This window comes from Rhipicephalus microplus, chromosome 9 (assembly GCF_043290135.1).
Source record: "Rhipicephalus microplus isolate Deutch F79 chromosome 9, USDA_Rmic, whole genome shotgun sequence".
NCBI classification, from domain to species: Eukaryota; Metazoa; Arthropoda; class Arachnida; order Ixodida; family Ixodidae; genus Rhipicephalus; species Rhipicephalus microplus.
The window spans coordinates 68,422,415-68,443,769 of record NC_134708.1 but is presented as its reverse complement, the minus strand read 5'-3'; the positions used below and the strand labels follow the sequence as shown (position 1 = coordinate 68,443,769).

At 48.8% G+C, this 21,355-nt stretch overlaps 21 non-coding genes across 21 annotated transcripts; all 21 read left to right on the top strand.

Moving 5' to 3' along the window:
• Positions 1-4,883: 4,883 nt before the first annotated feature.
• On the top strand, positions 4,884-4,955 carry TRNAE-UUC (transfer RNA glutamic acid (anticodon UUC)). The gene has a single exon. It is a non-coding gene; the product is annotated as a tRNA-Glu (tRNA).
• Positions 4,956-5,179: 224 nt separating this feature from the next.
• Positions 5,180-5,251, top strand: TRNAD-GUC (transfer RNA aspartic acid (anticodon GUC)). The gene has a single exon. It is a non-coding gene; the product is annotated as a tRNA-Asp (tRNA).
• A 2,554-nt stretch (positions 5,252-7,805) lies between these two features.
• Positions 7,806-7,877, top strand: TRNAD-GUC (transfer RNA aspartic acid (anticodon GUC)). Its single transcript has one exon. It is a non-coding gene; the product is annotated as a tRNA-Asp (tRNA).
• A 509-nt stretch (positions 7,878-8,386) lies between these two features.
• On the top strand, positions 8,387-8,458 carry TRNAD-GUC (transfer RNA aspartic acid (anticodon GUC)). The gene has a single exon. It is a non-coding gene; the product is annotated as a tRNA-Asp (tRNA).
• A 1,374-nt stretch (positions 8,459-9,832) lies between these two features.
• TRNAD-GUC (transfer RNA aspartic acid (anticodon GUC)) lies at positions 9,833-9,904 on the top strand. Its single transcript has one exon. It is a non-coding gene; the product is annotated as a tRNA-Asp (tRNA).
• Positions 9,905-10,128: 224 nt separating this feature from the next.
• Positions 10,129-10,200, top strand: TRNAD-GUC (transfer RNA aspartic acid (anticodon GUC)). Its single transcript has one exon. It is a non-coding gene; the product is annotated as a tRNA-Asp (tRNA).
• Positions 10,201-10,418: 218 nt separating this feature from the next.
• TRNAD-GUC (transfer RNA aspartic acid (anticodon GUC)) lies at positions 10,419-10,490 on the top strand. The gene has a single exon. It is a non-coding gene; the product is annotated as a tRNA-Asp (tRNA).
• A 1,379-nt stretch (positions 10,491-11,869) lies between these two features.
• TRNAE-CUC (transfer RNA glutamic acid (anticodon CUC)) lies at positions 11,870-11,941 on the top strand. Its single transcript has one exon. It is a non-coding gene; the product is annotated as a tRNA-Glu (tRNA).
• Positions 11,942-12,454: 513 nt separating this feature from the next.
• Positions 12,455-12,526, top strand: TRNAD-GUC (transfer RNA aspartic acid (anticodon GUC)). The gene has a single exon. It is a non-coding gene; the product is annotated as a tRNA-Asp (tRNA).
• A 225-nt stretch (positions 12,527-12,751) lies between these two features.
• Positions 12,752-12,823, top strand: TRNAD-GUC (transfer RNA aspartic acid (anticodon GUC)). The gene has a single exon. It is a non-coding gene; the product is annotated as a tRNA-Asp (tRNA).
• An 800-nt stretch (positions 12,824-13,623) lies between these two features.
• On the top strand, positions 13,624-13,695 carry TRNAD-GUC (transfer RNA aspartic acid (anticodon GUC)). Its single transcript has one exon. It is a non-coding gene; the product is annotated as a tRNA-Asp (tRNA).
• A 226-nt stretch (positions 13,696-13,921) lies between these two features.
• On the top strand, positions 13,922-13,993 carry TRNAD-GUC (transfer RNA aspartic acid (anticodon GUC)). The gene has a single exon. It is a non-coding gene; the product is annotated as a tRNA-Asp (tRNA).
• A 216-nt stretch (positions 13,994-14,209) lies between these two features.
• Positions 14,210-14,281, top strand: TRNAD-GUC (transfer RNA aspartic acid (anticodon GUC)). The gene has a single exon. It is a non-coding gene; the product is annotated as a tRNA-Asp (tRNA).
• Positions 14,282-14,497: 216 nt separating this feature from the next.
• On the top strand, positions 14,498-14,569 carry TRNAD-GUC (transfer RNA aspartic acid (anticodon GUC)). The gene has a single exon. It is a non-coding gene; the product is annotated as a tRNA-Asp (tRNA).
• Positions 14,570-15,362: 793 nt separating this feature from the next.
• On the top strand, positions 15,363-15,434 carry TRNAD-GUC (transfer RNA aspartic acid (anticodon GUC)). The gene has a single exon. It is a non-coding gene; the product is annotated as a tRNA-Asp (tRNA).
• Positions 15,435-16,821: 1,387 nt separating this feature from the next.
• On the top strand, positions 16,822-16,893 carry TRNAE-CUC (transfer RNA glutamic acid (anticodon CUC)). The gene has a single exon. It is a non-coding gene; the product is annotated as a tRNA-Glu (tRNA).
• An 800-nt stretch (positions 16,894-17,693) lies between these two features.
• On the top strand, positions 17,694-17,765 carry TRNAD-GUC (transfer RNA aspartic acid (anticodon GUC)). The gene has a single exon. It is a non-coding gene; the product is annotated as a tRNA-Asp (tRNA).
• Positions 17,766-18,281: 516 nt separating this feature from the next.
• On the top strand, positions 18,282-18,353 carry TRNAE-CUC (transfer RNA glutamic acid (anticodon CUC)). Its single transcript has one exon. It is a non-coding gene; the product is annotated as a tRNA-Glu (tRNA).
• A 513-nt stretch (positions 18,354-18,866) lies between these two features.
• TRNAD-GUC (transfer RNA aspartic acid (anticodon GUC)) lies at positions 18,867-18,938 on the top strand. The gene has a single exon. It is a non-coding gene; the product is annotated as a tRNA-Asp (tRNA).
• A 1,968-nt stretch (positions 18,939-20,906) lies between these two features.
• On the top strand, positions 20,907-20,978 carry TRNAD-GUC (transfer RNA aspartic acid (anticodon GUC)). The gene has a single exon. It is a non-coding gene; the product is annotated as a tRNA-Asp (tRNA).
• Positions 20,979-21,200: 222 nt separating this feature from the next.
• TRNAE-CUC (transfer RNA glutamic acid (anticodon CUC)) lies at positions 21,201-21,272 on the top strand. Its single transcript has one exon. It is a non-coding gene; the product is annotated as a tRNA-Glu (tRNA).
• Positions 21,273-21,355: the final 83 nt, after the last annotated feature.

The following is a 21,355-nucleotide window of genomic DNA, read 5'->3' as shown; positions in this document are numbered from 1 at the left end:
TTACCCGCAGCTGACGTAGGAAAAGGGCCAAGCAGGTCCACGCCAACACGGTAGAATGGGTCTTGTGGGATGTGCAGTGGCTGAAGACGTCCGGCCGGAGGGGCATTTGGTTTTTTCCGTCGTTGACAAGGGTCGCAGGCTGCAATATAACGGCAGACGTCGCGGTACATGCCAGGCCAGAAGAAGCGCCGGCGAACTCTGTCGTAGGTCCGTGACACGCCGAGGTGACCCGCTGTAGGTGCATCATGAAGCTGTGCGAGAACAGTGTGACGCAATTGAATGGGAACGACGAGTAGTCTTTCGGGGCCGTCAGGACGCATATTGCAACGGTACAATACACCATCATGTATTTCAAACATTCGAAGGGAAGGGTCGGGCCTCACCGATGTGAGCCTTCGGATAATACCGTCCAAGAAAGTATCTCGTCGCTGCTCGATTCCAATGTCATGAAACGCGGATAGAGAGAAAACGTCGATAGGAAGGGTGGTTTTAGAGGAGTCGCCGTCTGGAGGGTCGACAGGATACCGGGACAAGCAGTCCGCATCTTGATGCAGGCGGCCGGTTTTATACAGGACTGAGTAATCAAATTCTTGAAGGCGCAGCGCCCAACGGCCAAGACGGCCTGAAGGGTCTTTAAGGGACGAAAGCCAGCACAAGGCGTGGTGATCTGTGATTACTGTGAATGGCCGGCCGTACAAATAGGGACGAAATTTACCGACTGCCCAAACAAGTGCCAAACATTCCCGTTCGGTTATGGAATATTTTCTTTCAGCAGGCGAAAGAAGGCGGCTGGCATAAGCAACAACACGGTCTCGTCCTTGTTGTTTCTGGGCGAGGACTGCACCGATGCCATAGCCACTTGCGTCTGTACGAACTTCTGTTGGAGATGAAATATCAAAGTGGGCGAGGATAGGCGGAGACGTAAGCAGACACACTAGATTTTGAAACGCATCTGCTTGCTCAGGGCCCCAGATGAAGCCAGCGTCTTTTTTGAGAAGTTGAGTGAGAGGGCGTGCTACGTCGGCGAAGTTTTTAACAAAGCGGCGGAAGTAAGAACAGAGGCCAACGAAACTGCGAACGTCTTTGGTACAGGTTGGTACAGGGAAATCTCTTACTGCGCGTATTTTATCTTGATCAGGGCGAACCCCCACGGAATCAACGAGGTGTCCGAGGACAGAAATTTCACGACGGCCGAAGTGGCACTTTGCCGAATTGAGTTGCAGGCCCGCCTTACGAAAGACAGATAAGATTTTCGATAGCCTTTCAAGGTGCGTCGCAAAAGAAGGCGAAAAAACGATAACGTCGTCCAGGTAGCACAGGCAGATGGACCACTTGAAGCCGTGCAACAGAGCGTCCATCATACGTTCGAATGTGGCGGGCGCATTACATAAACCGAATGGCATCACTTTAAACTCGTAAAGGCCGTCGGGAGTGATAAACGCCGTCTTCTCACGGTCCATGTCATCAACGGCAATCTGCCAGTACCCAGAGCGGAGGTCAATGGAGGAAAAATATTTTGCGCCGTGAAGGCAATCGAGGGCATCGTCTATGCGTGGTAAAGGGTAGACGTCCTTCTTCGTTATTTTGTTTAAATGGCGATAATCGACGCAAAATCTCCAGCTGTTGTCCTTCTTCTTTACAAGTACAACAGGGGACGCCCAGGGACTGCATGAAGGCTCGATGATATTCCGAGAAAGCATTTTGTCGACCTCCTGTTGGATGATGCGCCGCTCTGCATGGGAAACACGGTAGGGTCTCCGATGGATGGGACTCGTATCGCCTGTATCAATCCGGTGCTTAACAACGGACGTCTGGCCGAGTGGGCGGTCGCCAAGGTCGAAGATGTCCCAAAAAGATGCAAGCAGGGAACGCAGGTCGTTAGCTTGTTCTTTCGGCAAGTCGGGGGCAATCATCTTGGTTAACACACTTTGGTCTGATGGAGGAGTAGACGAAGTTTTTTCGGCACTCGGGATGCTGTCATAACTTAGAGTGCAAATATGGCACTCTGCCGCCGGCACGATCTCGGCTAGAGATATACCACGAGGGAGGACTTGTGTACATAGTGAAAAATTCACTAAGGGTAGGCAGGATGCATTGGCCGTAATAGTGATGACGGTGTGAGGAAACGCAACGTTGTGCGAAAGCAGGACGTCAACATTGGGGGACACAATATAAACACCGTCTGGGACAGGTGGAACAGGGGAGACGCCTATGTAAGCTACTGTTCGTTGAGGGAGACGCAGGTGTTCTGTAGAACAAAGCCGACTTGGAGGGCAACTTGGAGGATCAACAACATTAGGTAGAGCGAGTTGCACTATACCGGCAGAGCAGTCTATCAAGGCCGAATGTTCAGACAAAAAGTCTTGGCCCAAAATTATGTCATTAGGGCAGTGTTGTAAAACATAAAACAGAACTGATGTGTGGTGTCCGGCGACGCTGACGCGAGCTGAGCACACACCAATTACGGCGACTTTTCCACCATCGGCCGTTCGGACCACAGGAGTTGGGCCAGGAGTAAGGACTTTCTTCAGCCGTGCTCTAAGGTCAGCGTTCATGATAGACACGTGTGCGCCAGTGTCAATGAGGGCTGTAGTAGGTACACCGTCGACGTCAACATTGATAAGGTTCTGATGTGCGGGCAAGGTCAGTAGAGGATTTTGGGATCGGGTCGGTATTGCAGCATCACCTCCAAGAGCTGCTCCCGTCAGTTTTCCGGAGGTGAACGCCGGAACGAGCTTGGGGACGGCGATCGGCGAGATGGGGGCGAGCGGGAGAAACGGCGTTGTGGCGAAGGGGAGCGGCTGGATCGGGGGCGCGAGGAATTCTCAGGCGTTAGCGGCTCTGTTTTCGGTGATGAGCGTGAATTCCAGACAGGTGGGCGATGGGGCGGAGGGTGAGGCCACGGAGCAGAGCTGGACCAAGCACGGCAGTGACGCGAAATGTGGCCTATACGACCGCAATTGAAGCATATCGGCCGGTCGTCTGGGGTGCGCCATACCGCCGGGTCGCGATAATGTGGGCTGGCAGAAAAACGTCGGTTGGGCGGAACAGTCACGGGTGGATTTGGTGTGGCGTAGTCTGGACGATGAATGGAGCAGACGTTTAAGCCGGCGTTGGCCAGTTCTTGCCTCACGACGGTCTGTATGAGAGAGACGGTGGCGTGATAGCTTTCGGAGTTGGGGGAGGCTGACACGAGTGGAGCTGCGGCTTCTATTTCCCGACGGACAATACGGACAACGTCACCGGGACTTTCCGTAGAAGGCAGGCGAGGGTCTTCGCATGTGGACGTTGCAGCCGTGTTTGGAAGCCGGGCAAACTGGTGGAGAACACGGCGGCTCTTCGCTTCTTCAAAGCGCCGGCATTCAGAAATAATGTCGTGGACCGTAGATGAATTCTTGAACACAAGAAGGTGAAAGGCGTCATCTGCTATGCCCTTAATAATATGGCCAACCTTATCGGCTTCGGACATCTGCGAGTCTACCTTGCGGCACAAAGCGAGCACGTCCTGAATGTACGTGAGGTATGATTCGGTGCACGTCTGAACTCGACGTGCGAGCTCGTTTTGGGCGGCGCGTTGACTTCCCACAGGCCTGCCAAATAGCTCCCGGAGCTTCTGCTTGCATAACTCCCAGCTAGTCAGTTCTTCTTCGTGCGTCTCGTACCAGACCTTTGCGGTACCTCTGAGATAAAAAATCACGTTGGCCAGCATGAGCGTTGGATCCCATCGCATACGTACACCCACTCGTTCGTATGACTTCAGCCAGGCTTCTACGTCAATGCCATCAGTGCCAGAAAAGGTACCTGGATCTCTCGGGGGCTCCAAGATGAGGGTTGACGGTCCAGTTGGAGAAAGCACGGACGTAGTTGGAGAAGGCACGGTAGTCGGGGAAGGGTCGGCATTGTTGACTGCAGTCGCCATGGGGGAGACCACTAGGCGCCCGCTACGAAGCTCCGTTTTGCGTGAAGTGAGTACCCCGCACCTCCCACCAATGATGTTACGGGAGAATAACTTTACTTTATAAAACGAGGAATAAACTCGGTGGTGGACAAGATGGCGCCCAGTTGGCTCACAGATCTGACAACATCGTCCTCCTCTTTGTCTTCTTCGTCGTTCTCATCCTACCGTTACAATATTTGGCAAAATTATCTTCGTTCTTTCCATCTTCTCCAGCGTAAGCTAATATATTGGGGAAGCTCTCACGCCAGGCGTCTGTTTTTTTTTCTCCCACTGAAACAGTCATGTCAAGCTAGAGTTGTCATCTCGCAGACAATACCGTCGTGTCTGCCGTGCATGCGCATATCTTCGTTAGTATAGTGGTCAGTATCTCCGCCTGTCACGTGGGAGACCAGGGTTCGATTCCCCGACGGGAAGCAGTAATTTTTTATTTACCGTAGGGAGGAAATTGAACGTGCACTGCTATAATATTTGGCAAAATTATCTTCGTTCTTTCCATCTTCTCCAGCGTAAGCTAATATATTGGGGAAGCTCTCACGCCAGGCGTCTGTTTTTTTTTCTCCCACTGAAACAGTCATGTCAAGCTAGACTTGTGATCTCGCAGACAACACCGTCGGGTCTGCCGTGGACGCGCATGTCCTCGTTAGTATAGTCGTCAGTATCCCCGCCTGTCACGCGGGAGACCGGGGTGGGATTCACCGACGGGGAGGAGTAATTTTTTAGTTACCATAGGGTGGAAACTGAACCTGCACTGCTATACCATTCGGCAAAGTAATCTTCGTTTTCTCCATCTCCTCCAGAGTAACCTAATATAATGGCTCGAGCGCCAGGTGTCTTTGTTTTTTTTTCTCTCCCACTGAAACAGTGATGTCAAGCTAGAGTTGTGATCTCGCAGACAACACCGTCGTGTCTGCCGTGCATGCGGATATCCTCGTTAGTATAGTGGTCAGTATCCCCACCTTTCACGCGGGAGACCGGGGTTCGATTCCCCGACGGGGAGCAGTAATTTTTTAGTTACCATAGGGTGGAAATTGAACGTGCACTGCTATAATATTCGGCAAAATAATCTTCGTTCTCTCCATCTCCTTTAGAGTAAGCTAATATATTGGGGAAGCTCTAGCGCCTGGTGTCTTTGTTTGTTTTTCTCTCCCACAGAAATAGTCATGTCAAGCTAGAGTTGTGATCTCGCAGACAATACCGTCGTGTGTGCCGTGCATGCGCATATCCTCGTTAGTATAGTGGTCAGTATCCCCGCCTGTCACGTGGGAGACCGGGGTTCGATTCCCCGACGGGGAGCAGTAATTTTTTAATTACCATAGGGTGGATATCGAACGTGCACTGCTATACCATTCGGCAAAATAATCTTCGTTTTTTCCATCTCCTCCAGAGTAAGCTAATATAATGGGGAAGCTCGAGCGCCAGGTGCTTTTTTTTCTCTCACTGAAACAGTCATGTCAAACTAGAGTTGTGATCTCGCAGACAACACCGTCTTGTCTGCCGTGGACGCGCATATCCTCGTTAGTATAGTGGTCAGTGTCCCCGCCTGTCACGCGGGAGACCGGGGTTGGATTCACCGACGGTGAGCAGTAGTTTTTCAATTACCATAGGGCGGAAATTGAACCTGCACTGCTATACCATTCGGTAAAATAATCTTCGTTTTCTCCATCTCCTCCAGAGTAAGCTAGTGTAATGGGGAAGCTCAAGCGCCAGGTGCTTTTTTTTCTCTCACTGAAACAGTCATGTCAAACTAGAGTTGTGATCTCGCAGACAACACCGTCATGTCTGCCGTGGACGCGCATATCCTCGTTAGTATAGTGGTCAGTATCCCCGCCTGTCACGCGGGAGACCGGGGTTGGACTCACCGACAGGAAGCAGTAATTTTTTAGTTACCATAGGGCGGAAATTGAACCTGCACTGCTATACCATTCGGCAAAATAATCTTCGTTTTCTCCATCTCCTCCAGAGTAAGGTAATGTAATGGGGAAGCTCGAGCGCCAGGTGCTTTTTTTTCTCTCACTGAAACAGTCATGTCAAACTAGAGTTGTGATCTCGCAGACAACACCGTTGTGTCTGCCGTGGACGCGCATATCCTCGTTAGTATAGTGGTCAGTAACCCCGCCTGTCACGCGGGAGACCGGGGTTGGATTCGCCGACGGGGAGCAGTAATTTTTTAGTTACCATAGGGTGGAAATTGAGCCTGCACTGCTATACGATTCGGAAATATTCTTCGTTTTCTCTATCTCCTCCGGAGTAAGCTAATATATTGGAGAAGCTCGAGCGCCAGGTGTCTGTTTTTTTTCCCTCCCACTGAAACAGTCATGTCAAGCTATAGTTGTGATCTCGCAGACAATGCCGTCGTGTCTGCCGTGCATGCGCATATCCTCGTTAGTATAGTGGTCAGTATCCCCGCCTGTCACGCGGGAGACCGGGATTCGGTTCCCCAATGGGGAGCAGTAATTTTTTAGTTACCATGGGTGGAAATTGAACGTGCACTGCTATAATATTCGGCAAAATAATCTTCGTTTTCTCCATCTCCTCCAGAGTAAGCTAATATATTGGGGAAGCTCTAGCGCCAGGTGTCTTTGTTTTTTTTTCTCTCCCACTGAAACAGTCATGTCAAGCTATAGTTGTGATCTCGCAGACAATACCGTTGTGTCTGGCGTGCATACGCATATCCTCGTTAGTATAGTGGTCAGTATCCCCGCCTGTCACGCGGGAGACCGGGATTCGGTTCCCCGATGGGGAGCAGTAATTTTTTAGTTACCATGGGTGGAAATTGAACGTGCACTGCTATAATATTCGGCAAAATAATCTTCGTTTTCTCCATCTCCTCCAGAGTAAGCTAATATATTGGGGAAGCTCTAGCGCCAGGTGTCTTTGTTTTTTTTTCTCTCCCACTGAAACAGTCATGTCAAGCTATAGTTGTGATCTCGCAGACAATACCGTCGTGTCTGGCGTGCATACGCATATCCTCGTTAGTATAGTGGTCAGTATCCCCGCCTGTCACGCGGGAGACCGGGATTCGGTTCCCCGATGGGGAGCAGTAATTTTTTAATTACCCTAGGGTAGAAATTGAACGTGCACTGCTATAATAATTGGCCAAAGGATCTTCGTTCTCTCCATCTCCTCCAGAGTAAGCTAATATATTGGGGAAGCTCTAGCGCCAGGTGTCTTTGTTTTTTTTCTCTCCCACTGAAACAGTCATGTCAAGCTAGAGCTGTGATCTCGCAGACAACACCGTCGTGTCTGCCGTGGACGCGCATGTCCTCGTTAGTATAGTCGTCAGTATCCCCGCCTGTCACGCGGGAGACCGGGGTGGGATTCACCGACGGGAACAGTAACTTTTTAGTTACCATAGGGTGGAAACTGAACCTGCACTGCTATACCATTCGGCAAAGTAATCTTCGTTTTCTCCATCTCCTCCAGAGTAACCTAATATAATGGCTCGAGCGCCAGGTGTCTTTGTTTTTTTTTCTCTCCCACTGAAACAGTGATGTCAAGCTAGAGTTGTGATCTCGCAGACAACACCGTCGTGTCTGCCGTGCATGCGGATATCCTCGTTAGTATAGTGGTCAGTATCCCCGCCTGTCACGCGGGAGACCGGGGTTCGATTCCCCGACGGAAAGCAGTAATTTTTTAGTTACCATAGGGTGGAAATTGAACGTGCACTGCTATAATATTCGGCAAAATAATCTTCGTTCTCTCCATCTCCTTTAGAGTAAGCTAATATATTGGGGAAGCTCTAGCGCCTGGTGTCTTTGTTTGTTTTTCTCTCCCACAGAAATAGTCATGTCAAGCTAGAGTTGTGATCTCGCAGACAATACCGTCGTTTGTGCCGTGCATGCGCATATCCTCGTTAGTATAGTGGTCAGTATCCCCGCCTGTCACGTGGGAGACCGGGGTTTGATTCCCCGACGGGGAGCAGTAATTTTTTAATTACCATAGGGTGGATATCGAACGTGCACTGCTATAATATTTGGCAAAACAATCTTCGTTCTCTCAATCTCCTCCAGAGTAAGCTAATATATTGGGGAAGCTCGAGCGCCAGGTGCTTTTTTTTCTCTCCCACTGAAACAGTCATGTCAAACTAGAGCTGTGATCTCGCAGACAACACCGTCGTGTCTGTTGTGGACAAGCATATCCTCGTTAGTATAGTGGTCAGTAACCCCGCCTGTCACGCGGGAGACCGGGGTTGGATTCACCGACGGGGAGCAGTAATTTTATAGTTACCATAGGGCGGAAATCGAACCTGCATTGCTATACCATTCGGCAAAGTAATCTTCGTTTTCTCCATCTCCTCCAGAGTAACCTAATATAATGGCTCGAGCCCCAGGTGTCTTTGTTTTTTTTTCTCTCCCACTGACACAGTGATGTCAAGCTAGAGTTGTGATCTCGCAGACAACACCGTCGTGTCTGCCGTGCATGCGGATATCCTCGTTAGTATAGTGGTCAGTATCCCCGCCTGTCACGCGGGAGACCGGGGTTCGATTCCCCGACGGGGAGCAGTAATTTTATAGTTACCATAGGGCGGAAATCGAACCTGCACTGCTATACCATTCGGCAAAGTAATCTTCGTTTTCTCCATCTCCTCCAGAGTAACCTAATATAATGGCTCGAGCCCCAGGTGTCTTTGTTTTTTTTTTCTCTCCCACTGAAACAGTGATGTCAAGCTAGAGTTGTGATCTCGCAGACAACACCATCGTGTCTGCCGTGCATGTGCATATCCTCGTTACTATAGTGGACAGTATCCCCTCCTCTCACGCGGGAGACCAGGGTTCGATTCCCCGACGGGGAGCAGTAATTTTATAGTTACCATAGGGTGGAAATCGAACCTGCACTGCTATACCATTCGGCAAAGTAATCTTCGTTTTCTCCATCTCCTCCAGAGTAACCTAATATAATGGCTCGAGCGCCAGGTGTCTGTTTTTTTTTCTCTCCCACTGAAACAGTGATGTCAAGCTAGAGTTGTGATCTCGCAGACAACACCGTCGTGTCTGCCGTGCATGCGGATATCCTCGTTAGTATAGTGGTCAGTAACCCCGCCTGTCACGCGGGAGACCGGGGTTGGATTCACCGACGGGGAGCAGTAATTTTTCAATTACCATAGGGCGGAAATTGAACCTGCACTGCTATACCACTCGGTAAAATAATCTTCGTTTTCTCCATCTCCTCCAGAGTAAGCTAATGTAATAGGGAAGCTCGAGCGCCAGGTGCTTTTTTATCTCTCACTGAAACAGTCATGTCAAACTAGAGTTGTGATCTCGCAGACAACACCGTCGTGTCTGTTGTGGACAAGCATATCCTCGTTAGTATAGTGGTCAGTATCCCCGCCTGTCCCGCGGGAGACCGGGGTTGGATTCACCGACGGGGAGCAGTATTTTTCAATTACCATAGGGCGGAAATTGAACCTGCACTGCTATACCACTCGGTAAAATAATCTTCGTTTTCTCCATCTCCTCCAGAGTAAGCTAATGTAATAGGGAAGCTCGAGCGCCAGGTGCTTTTTTTTCTCTCACTGAAACAGTCATGTCAAACTAGAGTTGTGATCTCGCAGACAATACCGTCGTGTCTGCCGTGCATGCGCATATCCTCGTTAGTATAGTGTTCAGTATCCCCGCCTGTCACGCGGGAGACCGGGGTGGGATTCACCGACGGGGAGCAGTAATTTTTTAGTTACCATAGGGTGGAAACTGAACCTGCACTGCTATACCATTCGGCAAAGTAATCTTCGTTTTCTCCATCTCCTCCAGAGTAACCTAATATAATGGCTCGAGCGCCAGGTGTCTTTGTTTTTTTTCTCTCCCACTGAAACAGTGATGTCAAGCTAGAGTTGTGATCTCGCAGACAACACCGTCGTGTCTGCCGTGCATGTGGATATCCTCGTTAGTATAGTGGTCAGTCTCCCCGCCTGTCACGCGGGAGACCGGGGTTCGATTCCCCGACGGGGAGCAGTAATTTTTTAGTTACCATAGGGTGGAAATTGAACGTGCACTGCTATAATATTCGGCAAAATAATCTTCGTTCTCTCCATCTCCTTTAGAGTAAGCTATTATATTGGGGAAGCTCTAGCGCCTGGTGTCTTTGTTTGTTTTTCTCTCCCACAGAAATAGTCATGTCAAGCTAGAGTTGTGATCTCGCAGACAATACCGTCGTGTGTGCCGTGCATGCGCATATCCTCGTTAGTATAGTGGTCAGTATCCCCGCCTGTCACGTGGGAGACCGGGGTTCGATTCCCCGACGGGAAGCAGTAATTTTTTAATTACCATAGGGTGGATATCGAACGTGCACTGCTATAATATTTGGCAAAACAATCTTCGTTCTCTCAATCTCCTCCAGAGTAAGCTAATATATTGGGGAAGCTCGAGCGCCAGGTGCTTTTTTTTCTCTCCCACTGAAACAGTCATGTCAAACTAGAGTTGTGATCTCGCAGACAACACCGTCGTGTCTGCCGTGGACGCGCATATCCTCGTTAGTATAGTGGTCAGTATATCCGCCTGTCACGCGAGAGACCGGGGTTCGATTCCCCGACGGGGAGCAGTAATTTGTTAGTTACCATAGGGCGGAAATTGAACCTGCACTGCTATACCATTCGGCAAAATAATCTTCGTTTTCTCCATCTCCTCCAGAGTAAGCTAATATAATGGGGAAGCTCGAGCGCCAGGTGCTTTTTTTTCTCTCACTGAAACAGTCATGTCAAACTAGAGTTGTGATCTCGCAGACAACACCGTCGTGTCTGCCGTGCATGTGCATATCCTCGTTACTATAGTGAACAGTATCCCCTTCTCTCACGCGGGAGACCAGGGTTCGATTCCCCGACGGGGAGCAGTAATTTTATAGTTACCATAGGGCGGAAATTGAACCTGCACTGCTATACCATTCGGCAAAATAATCTTCGTTTTTTCCATCTCCTCCAGAGTAAGCTAATATAATGGGGAAGCTCGAGCGCCAGGTGCTTTTTTTTCTCTCACTGAAACAGTCATGTCAAACTAGAGTTGTGATCTCGCAGACAACACCGTCGTGTCTGTTGTGGACAAGCATATCCTCGTTAGTATAGTGGTCAGTATCCCCGCCTGTCACGCGGGAGACCGGGGTAGGATTCACCGACGGGGAGCAGTAATTTTTCAATTACCATAGGGCGGAAATTGAACCTGCACTGCTATACCACTCGGTAAAATAATCTTCGTTTTCTCCATCTCCTCCAGAGTAAGCTAATGTAATAGGGAAGCTCGAGCGCCAGGTGCTTTTTTTTCTCTCACTGAAACAGTCATGTCAAACTAGAGTTGTGATCTCGCAGACAATACCGTCGTGTCTGCCGTGCATGCGCATATCCTCGTTAGTATAGTGTTCAGTATCCCCACCTGTCACGCGGGAGACCGGGGTTCGATTCCCCGACGGGGAGCAGTAATTTTTTAGTTACCATAGGGTGGAAATTGAACCTGCACTGCTATACGATTCGGAAATATTCTTCGTTTTCTCCATCTCCTCCAGAGTAAGTTAATATAATGGAGAAGCTCGAGCGCCAGGTGTCTTTGTTTTTTTCTCTCCCACTGAAACAGTCTTGTCAAGCTAGAGTTGTGATCTCGCAGAGAACACCGTCGGGTCTGCCTTGAGTGCGCATATCCTCGTTAGAATAGTGGTCAGTATCCCCGCCTGTCACTCGGGAGACCGGTGTTCGATTCCCCGACGGGGAGCAGTATTTTTTTGTTACCATAGGGTGGAAATTGAACAAGCACTGCTATAATATTCGGCAAAATAATCTTCATTCTCTCCATCTCCTCCAGAGTAAGCTAATTTAATGGGGAAGCTCTAGCGCCAGGTGTCTTTGTTTTTTTTTCTCTCCCACTGAAACTGTCATGTCAAGCTAGAGTTGTGATCTCGCAGACAACACAGTCGTGTCTGCCGTGCATGCGCATGTCCTCGTTAGTATAGTGGACAGTATCCCCGCCTCTCGCGCGGGAGACCGGGGTTCGATTCCCCGACGGGGAGCAGTAATTTGTTAGTTACCATAGGGCGGAAATTGAACCTGCACTGCTATACCATTGGGCAAAATAATCTTCGTTTTCTCCATCTCCTCCAGAGTAAGCTAATGTAATGGGGAAGCTCGAGCGCCAGGTGCTTTTTTTTCTCTCACTGAAACAGTCATGTCAAACTAGAGTTGTGATCTCGCAGACAAAACCATCGTGTCTGCCGTGCACGGGCATATCCTCGTTACTATAGTGGACACTATCCCCGCCTCTCACGCGGGAGACCAGGGTTCGATTCACCGATGGGGAGCAGTAACTTTTTAGTTACCATAGGGTGTAAATTGAACCTGCACTGCTATACTATTCGGCAAAATGATTTTCGTTCTCTCCATCTCCTCCAGAGTAAGCTAATATATTGGGGAAGCTCTAGCGCCAGGTGCCTTTGTTTTTTTTTTCTCTCCCACTGAAACAGTCATGTCAAGCTAGAGTTGTGATCTCGCAGAGAACACCGTCGTGTCTGCCTTGAATGCGCATATCCTCGTTAGTATACTGGTCAGTATCCCCGCCTGTCACGCGGGAGACCGGGGTTCAATTCCCCGACGGGGAGCAGTAATTTTTTAGTTACCATAGGGTGGAAATTGAACGTGCACTGCTATATTATTCGGCAAAATATTCTTCGTTCTCTCCATCTCCTCCAGAGTAAGCTAATATAATGGAGAAGCTCGAGCGCCAGGTGTCTTTGTTTTTTTTTTCTCTCCCACTGAAACAGTCGTGTCAAGCTAGAGTTGTGATCTCGCAGACAACACAGTCGTGTCTGCCGTGGATGCGCATATCCTCGTTAGTATAGTGGTCAGTATCCCCGCCTGTCACGCGGGAGACCAGGGTTCGATTCCCCGACGGGGAGCAGTAATTTGCTAGTTACCATAGGGCGGAAATTGAACCTGCACTGCTATACCATTCGGCAAAATAATCTTTGTTTTCTCCATCTCCTCCAGAGTAAGCTAATGTAAGTGGGAAGCTCGAGCGCCAGGTGCTTTTTTTTCTCTCACTGAAACAGTCATGTCAAACTAGAGTTGTGATCTCGCAGACAAAACCGTCGTGTCTGCCGTGCAAGGGCATATCCTCGTTACTATAGTGGACAGTATCCCCGCCTCTCACGCGGGAGACCAGGGTTCGATTCCCCGACGGGGAGCAGTAATTTTTTAGTTACCATAGGGCGGAAATTGAACCTGCACTGCTATACCATTCGGCAAAATAATCTTCGTTTTCTCCATCTCCTCCAGAGTAAGCTAATATAATGGGGAAGCTCGAGCGCCAGGTGCTTTTTTTTCTCTCACTGAAACAGTCATGTCAATCTAGAGTTGTGATCTCACAGACAACACCGTCGTGTCTGCAGTGGACGCGCATATCCTCGTTAGTATAGTGGTCAGTATCCCCGCCTGTCACGCGGGAGACCGGGGTTGGATTCACCGACGGGGAGCAGTAACTTTTTAGTTACCATAGGGTGGAAATTGAACCTGCACTGCTATACGATTCGGCAATATAATTTTCGTTCTCTCCATCTCCTCCAGAGTAAGCTAATATATTGGGGAAGCTCTAGCGCCAGGTGTCTTTGTTTTTTTTTCTCTTCCACTGAAACAGTCATGTCAAGCTAGAGTTGTGATCTCGCAGAGAACACCATCGTGTCTGCCTTGAATGCGCATATCCTCGTTAGTATAGTGGTCAGTATCCCCGCCTGTCACGCGGGAGACCGGGGTTCGATTCCCCGACGGGGAGCAGTAATTCTTTAGTTACCATAGGGTGGAAATTGAACCAGCACTGCTATGCCATTCAGCAAAATAATCTTCGTTTTCTCCATCTCCTCCAGAGTAAGCTTATATATTAGGGAAGCTCGAGCGCCAGGTGTCTTTGTTTTTTTTTTTCTCTCCCTCTGAAACAGTCATGTCAAGCTAGAGTTGTGATCTCGCAGACTATACCATCGTGTCTGCCGTGCATGCGCATATCTTCGTTAGTATAGTGGTCAGTATCCCCGCCTGTCACGCGGGAGACCGGGGTTCGATTCCCCGACGGGGAGCAGTAATTTTTTAGTTACCATTGGGTGGAAATTGAACCTGCACTGCTATACTATTTGGCAAAATAATCTTCGTTTTCTCCATCTCCTTCAGAGTAAGCCAATGTAGTGGGGAAGCTCGAGCGCCAGGTGCTTTTTTTTCTCTCACTGAAACAGTTATGTCAAACTAGAGTTGTGATCTCGCAGACAATACCATCGTGTCTGCCGTGCATGCGCATATCCTCGTTAGTATAGTGGTCAGTATCCCCGCCTGTCACGCGGGAGACCGGGGTTCGATTCCCCGACGGGGAGCAGTAGTTTTTTAGTTACCATAGGGTGGAAATTGAACCTGCACTGCTATACTATTTGGCAAAATAATCTTCGTTTTCTCCATCTCCTTCAGAGTAAGCCAATGTAGTGGGGAAGCTCGAGCGCCAGGTGCTTTTTTTTCTCTCACTGAAACAGTTATGTCAAACTAGAGTTGTGATCTCGCAGACTATACCATCGTGTCTGCCGTGCATGCGCATATCTTCGTTAGTATAGTGGTCAGTATCCCCGCCTGTCACGCGGGAGACCGGGGTTCGATTCCCCGACGGGGAGCAGTAATTTTTTAGTTACCATTGGGTGGAAATTGAACCTGCACTGCTATACTATTTGGCAAAATAATCTTTGTTTTCTCCATCTCCTCCAGAGTAAGCTAATGTAAGTGGGAAGCTCGAGCGCCAGGTGCTTTTTTTTCTCTCACTGAAACAGTCATGTCAAACTAGAGTTGTGATCTCGCAGACAAAACCGTCGTGTCTGCCGTGCAAGGGCATATCCTCGTTACTATAGTGGACAGTATCCCCGCCTCTCACGCGGGAGACCAGGGTTCGATTCCCCGACGGGGAGCAGTAATTTTTTAGTTACCATAGGGCGGAAATCGAACCTGCACTGCTATACCATTCGGCAAAATAATCTTCGTTTTTTCCATCTCCTCCAGAGTAAGCTAATATAATGGGGAAGCTCGAGCGCCAGGTGCTTTTTTTTCTCTCACTGAAACAGTCATGTCAAACTAGAGTTGTGATCTCGCAGACAACATCGTCGTGTCTGCCATGGACGAGCATATCCTCGTTAGTATAGTGGTCAGTATCCCCGCCTGTCACGCGGGAGGCCGGGGTTGGATTCACCGACGGGGAGCAGTCTTTTTTCAATTACCATAGGGCGGAAATTGAACCTGCACTGCTATACCATTCGGTAAAATAATCTTCGTTTTCTCCATCTCCTCCAGTGAAGCTAATGTAATGGGGAAGCTCTAGCGCCAGGTGCTTTTTTTTCTCTCCCACTGAAACAGTCATGTCAAACTAGAGTTGTGATCTCGCAGACAACACCGTCGTGTCTGCCGTGGACGCGCATATCCTCGTTAGTATAGTGGTCAGTATATCCGCCTGTCACGCGAGAGACCGGGGTTCGATTCCCCGACGGGGAGCAGTAATTTTATAGTTACCATAGGGCGGAAATTGAACCTGCACTGCTATACCACTCGGTAAAATAATCTTCGTTTTCTCCATCTCCTCCAGAGTAAGCTAATGTAATAGGGAAGCTCGAGCGCCAGGTGTCTTTGTTTTTTTTTCTCTCCCACTGAAACAGTCATGTCACGCTAGAGTTGTGATCTCGCAGACAACACCGTCGTGTCTGCCGTGCATGTGCATATCCTCGTTACTATAGTGAACAGTATCCCCTTCTCTCACGCGGGAGACCAGGGTTCGATTCCCCGACGGGGAGCAGTAATTTTATAGTTACCATAGGGCGGAAATTGAACCTGCACTGCTATACCATTCGGCAAAATAATCTTCGTTTTTTCCATCTCCTCCAGAGTAAGCTAATATAATGGGGAAGCTCGAGCGCCAGGTGCTTTTTTTTCTCTCACTGAAACAGTCATGTCAAACTAGAGTTGTGATCTCGCAGACAACACCGTCGTGTCTGTTGTGGACAAGCATATCCTCGTTAGTATAGTGGTCAGTATCCCCGCCTGTCACGCGGGAGACCGGGGTAGGATTCACCGACGGGGAGCAGTAATTTTTCAATTACCATAGGGCGGAAATTGAACCTGCACTGCTATACCACTCGGTAAAATAATCTTCGTTTTCTCCATCTCCTCCAGAGTAAGCTAATGTAATAGGGAAGCTCGAGCGCCAGGTGCTTTTTTTTCTCTCACTGAAACAGTCATGTCAAACTAGAGTTGTGATCTCGCAGACAATACCGTCGTGTCTGCCGTGCATGCGCATATCCTCGTTAGTATAGTGTTCAGTATCCCCACCTGTCACGCGGGAGACCGGGGTTCGATTCCCCGACGGGGAGCAGTAATTTTTTAGTTACCATAGGGTGGAAATTGAACCTGCACTGCTATACGATTCGGAAATATTCTTCGTTTTCTCCATCTCCTCCAGAGTAAGTTAATATAATGGAGAAGCTCGAGCGCCAGGTGTCTTTGTTTTTTTCTCTCCCACTGAAACAGTCTTGTCAAGCTAGAGTTGTGATCTCGCAGAGAACACCGTCGGGTCTGCCTTGAGTGCGCATATCCTCGTTAGAATAGTGGTCAGTATCCCCGCCTGTCACTCGGGAGACCGGTGTTCGATTCCCCGACGGGGAGCAGTATTTTTTTGTTACCATAGGGTGGAAATTGAACAAGCACTGCTATAATATTCGGCAAAATAATCTTCATTCTCTCCATCTCCTCCAGAGTAAGCTAATTTAATGGGGAAGCTCTAGCGCCAGGTGTCTTTGTTTTTTTTTCTCTCCCACTGAAACTGTCATGTCAAGCTAGAGTTGTGATCTCGCAGACAACACAGTCGTGTCTGCCGTGCATGCGCATGTCCTCGTTAGTATAGTGGACAGTATCCCCGCCTCTCGCGCGGGAGACCGGGGTTCGATTCCCCGACGGGGAGCAGTAATTTGTTAGTTACCATAGGGCGGAAATTGAACCTGCACTGCTATACCATTGGGCAAAATAATCTTCGTTTTCTCCATCTTCTCCAGAGTAAGCTAATGTAATGGGGAAGCTCGAGCGCCAGGTGCTTTTTTTTCTCTCACTGAAACAGTCATGTCAAACTAGAGTTGTTATCTCGCAGACAAAACCGTCGTGTCTGCCGTGCACGGGCATATCCTCGTTACTATAGTGGACAGTATCCCCGCCTCTCACGCGGGAGACCAGGGTTCGATTCACCGACGGGGAGCAGTAACTTTTTAGTTACCATAGGGTGGAAATTGAACCTGCACTGCTATACCACTCGGTAAAATAATCTTCGTTTTCTCCATCTCCTCCAGAGTAAGCTAATGTAATAGGGAAGTTCGAGCGCCAGGTGCTTTTTTTTCTCTCACTGAAACAGTCATGTCAAACTAGAGTTGTGATCTCGCAGACAATACCGTCGTGTCTGCCGTGCATGCGCATATCCTCGTTAGTATAGTGTTCAGTATCCCCGCCTGTCACGCGGGAGACCGGGGTTTGATTCCCCGACGGGGAGCAGTAATTTTTTAGTTACCATAGGGTGGAAATTGAATGTGCACTGCTATAATATTCGGCAAAATAATCTTCGTTCTCTCCATCTCCTTCAGAGTAAGCTAATGTATTGGGGAAGCTCTAGCGCCAGGTGTCTTTGTTTTTTTTTCTCTCCCACTGAAACAGTCATGTCACGCTAGAGTTGTGATCTCGCAGACAACACCGTCGTGTCTGCCGTGCATGCGCATATCCTTGTTAGTATAGTGGTCAGTATCCCCGCCTGTCACGCGGGAGACCGGGGTTCGATTCCCCGACGGGGAGCAGTAATTTTTTAGTTACCATAGGGTGGAAATTGAACCTGCACTGCTATACGATTCGGAAATATTCTTCGTTTTCTCCATCTCCTCCAGAGTAAGTTAATATAATGGAGAAGCTCGAGCGCCAGGTGTCTTTGTTTTTTTCTCTCCCACTGAAACAGTCTTGTCAAGCTAGAGTTGTGATCTCGCAGAGAACACCGTCGGGTCTGCCTTGAGTGCGCATATCCTCGTTGGAATAGTGGTCAGTATCCCCGCCTCTCACTCGGGAGACCGGTGTTCGATTCCCCGACGGGGAGCAGTAATTTTTTAGTTACCATAGGGTGGAAATTGAACAAGCACTGCTATAATATTCGGCAAAATAATCTTCATTCTCTCCAGCTCCTCCAGAGTAAGCTAATTTAATGGGGAAGCTCTAGCGCCAGGTGTCTTTGTTTTTTTTTCTCTCCCACTGAAACTGTCATGTCAAGCTAGAGTTGTGATCTCGCAGACAACACAGTCGTGTCTGCCGTGCGTGCGCATGTCCTCGTTAGTATAGTGGACAGTATCCCCGCCTCTCGCGCGGGAGACCGGGGTTCGATTCCCCGACGGGGAGTAGTAATTTGTTAGTTACCATAGGGCGGAAATTGAACCTGCACTGCTATACCATTGGGCAAAATAATCTTCGTTTTCTCCATCTCCTCCAGAGTAAGCTAATATAACGGGGAAGCTCGAGCGCCAGGTGCTTTTTTTTCTCTCACTGAAACAGTCATGTCAAAGTAGAGTTGTGATCTCGCAGACAAAACCGTCGTGTCTGCCGTGCACGGGCATATCCTCGTTACTATAGTGGACACTATCCCCGCCTCTCACGCGGGAGACCAGGGTTCGATTCACCGATGCGGAGCAGTAACTTTTTAGTTACCATAGGGTGTAAATTGAACCTGCACTGCTATACTATTCGGCAAAATGATTTTCGTTCTCTCCATCTCCTCCAGAGTAAGCTAATATATTGGGGAAGCTCTAGCGCCAGGTGCCTTTGTTTTTTTTTTCTCTCCCACTGAAACAGTCATGTCAAGCTAGAGTTGTGATCTCGCAGAGAACACCGTCGTGTCTGCCTTGAATGCGCATATCCTCGTTAGTATAGTGGTCAGTATCCCCACCTGTCACGCGGGAGACCGGGGTTCGATTCCCCGACGGGGAGCAGTAATTTTTTAGTTACCATAGGGTGGAAATTGAACCAGCACTGCTATGCCATTCAGCAAAATAATCTTCGTTTTCTTCATCTCCTCCAGAGTAAGCTAATATATTGGGGAAGCTCGAGCGCCAGGTGTCTTTGTTTTTTTTTCTTTTCCTCTGAAACAGTCATGTCAAGCTAGAGTTGTGATATCGCAGACTATACCATCGTGTCTGCCGTGCATGCGCATATCTTCGTTAGTATAGTGGTCAGTATCCCCGCCTGTCACGCGAGAGACCAGGGTTGGATTCACCGACGGGGAGAAGTAATTTTTTAGTTACCATAGGGTGAAAATTGAACGTGCACTGCTATACGATTCGGTATTATTCTTCGTTTTCTCCATCTCCTCCAGAGTAAGCTAATATAATGGGGAAGCTTGAGCGCCAGGTGTCTTTGTATTTTTTCTCTCCCACTGAAAACGTCATGTCAAGCTAGAGTTGTGATCTCGCAGACTATACCGTCGTGTCTGCCGTGCATGCGCATATCCTCGTTAGTATAGTGGTCAGATCCCCGCCTGTCACGCGGAAGACCGGTGTTCGATTCTTCGACGGGGAGCAGTAATTTTTTAGTTACCATAGGGTGGAAATTGAACGTGCACTGCTACATTATTCGGCAAAATATTCTTCATTCTCTCCATCTTCTCCAGAGTAAGCTAATATAATGGAGAAGCTCGAGCGCCAGGTGTCTTTGTTTTTTTTTTCTCTCCCACTGAAACAGTCGTGTCAAGCTAGAGTTGTGATCTCGCAGACAACACAGTCGTGTCTGCCGTGGATGCGCATATCCTCGTTAGTATAGTGGTCAGTATCCCCGCCTGTCACGCGGGAGACCAGGGTTCGATTCTCCGACGGAAGCAGTAATTTGTTAGTTACCATAGGGCGGAAATTGAACCTGCACTGCTATACCATTCGGCAAAATAATCTTTGTTTTCCCCATCTCCTCCTGAGTAAGCTAATGTAAGTGGGAAGCTCGAGCGCCAGGTGCTTTTTTTTCTCTCACTGAAACAGTCATGTCAAACTAGAGTTGTGATCTCGCAGACAAAACCGTCGTGTCTGCCGTGCAAGGGCATATCCTCGTTACCATAGTGGACAGTATCCCCGCCTGTCACGCGAGAGACCAGGGTTGGATTCACCGACGGGGAGAAGTAATTTTTTAGTTACCATAGGGTGAAAATTGAACGTGCACTGCTATACGATTCGGTATTATTCTTCGTTTTCTCCATCTCCTCCAGAGTAAGCTAATATAATGGGGAAGCTTGAGCGCCAGGTGTCTTTGTATTTTTTCTCTCCCACTGAAAACGTCATGTCAAGCTAGAGTTGTGATCTCGCAGACTATACCGTCGTGTCTGCCGTGCATGCGCATATCCTCGTTAGTATAGTGGTCAGATCCCCGCCTGTCACGCGGAAGACCGGTGTTCGATTCCCCGACGGGGAGCAGTAATTTTTTAGTTACCATAGGGCGGAAATTGAACCTGCACTGCTATACCATTCGGCAAAATAATCTTCGTTTTCTCCATCTCCTCCAGAGTAAGCTAATATAATGGGGAAGCTCGAGCGCCAGGTGCTTTTTTTTCTCTCACTGAAACAGTCATGTCAAACTAGAGTTGTGATCTCGCAGACAACATCGTCGTGTCTGCCATGGACGAGCATATCCTCGTTAGTATAGTGGTCAGTATCCCCGCCTGTCACGCGGGAGGCCGGGGTTGGATTCACCGACGGGGAGCAGAATTTTTCAATTACCATAGGGCGGAAATTGAACCTGCACTGCTATACCATTCGGTAAAATAATCTTCGTTTTCTCCATCTCCTCCAGTGAAGCTAATGTAATGGGGAAGCTCTAGCGCCAGGTGCTTTTTTTTTTCTCTCACTGAAACAGTCATGTCAAGCTAGAGTGGTGATCTCGCAGAGAACACCGTCGTGTCTGCCTTGAATGCGCATATCCTCGTTAGTATAGTGGTCAGTATCCCCGCCTGTCACGCGGGAGACCGGGGTTCGATTCACCGACGGGGAGCAGTAATATTTTAGTTACCATAGGGAGGAAATTGAACGTGCACTGCTATACGATTCGTTATTATTCTTCGTTTTCTCCATCTCCTCCAGAGTAAGCTAATTTAATGGGGAAGCTCTAGCACCAGGTGTCTTTGTTTTTTTTTCTCTCCCACTGAAACTGTCATGTCAAGCTAGAGTTGTGATCTCGCAGACAACACAGTCGTGTCTGCCGTGCATGCGCATGTCCTCGTTAGTATAGTGGACAGTATCCCCGCCTCTCGCGCGGGAAACCGGGGTTCGATTCCCCGACGGGGAGCAGTAATTTGTTAGTTACCAGGGGCGGAAATTGAACCTGCACTGCTATACCATTGGGCAAAATAATCTTCGTTTTCTCCATCT